Genomic DNA, 754 nt, shown 5'->3' on the forward strand with positions numbered 1-754 from the left:
GTGGTGGAACTCCCCCACTCCCTCTTACTGTGTGTATAACTACCCTGAGCTTGCCTTCAATAAACGAGACTTGATCAGAAAGCCTGTCTTGTCTCCATTTCCTGTGTCCCCTGCTCCCCTCCTTCTTTTACAGGTCCGGATCTCCGTTGATGTCCCGTGGGACGGGACAGTTTTCTTTCTTCCTCAACTAGAATACCTTAAAATTTAGTAACTCCCATAACCACCTTTAACTTAACTATAATAATGCTTTATCTCTGCATAACCCTTACTTCAACTAAGGATCTCTAATACATTTCCCATTCTCCCATTAAAGTAGTTAATGGGTATCTTTTACAAGTTTTATCAATGTCTTTTATTTTGACATCATCTTCTCCATCCCTTGCCCAGAAAACCATCTCAAAACTAAGGAAAGAGAATGAGCAGAGAGGGGAGGAGAAAGCAGTTCCTCAAAACTAACCACATGAAAACTAACCAACATATCCACCAAACCTGAAAGTATATGCAATGTTTTGGTGTGATAGAACTTTATTTGCTAGTACTTTGATTTTTAAGTGCCCCAAATCTCTGGAAGCCCAAAAACTCTCACATATGCATTAATATTTAAAATTATCTTACAGTCTTACCAAACAAAATCCCTGTACAATCTAACACCTACATTTAGATGAAATTAATTACATTTAATATTTTTCCATCCTCATTGTAAAGTTACTAGTAGGAATGCCTGTAATGCCAGGATTTTTTAACCAGCTGCCGA

The sequence above is a fragment of the Vombatus ursinus genome, unplaced genomic scaffold (assembly GCF_900497805.2).
Source record: "Vombatus ursinus unplaced genomic scaffold, bare-nosed wombat genome assembly UNPS02014784.1, whole genome shotgun sequence".
Taxonomy (NCBI): Eukaryota; Metazoa; Chordata; class Mammalia; order Diprotodontia; family Vombatidae; genus Vombatus; species Vombatus ursinus.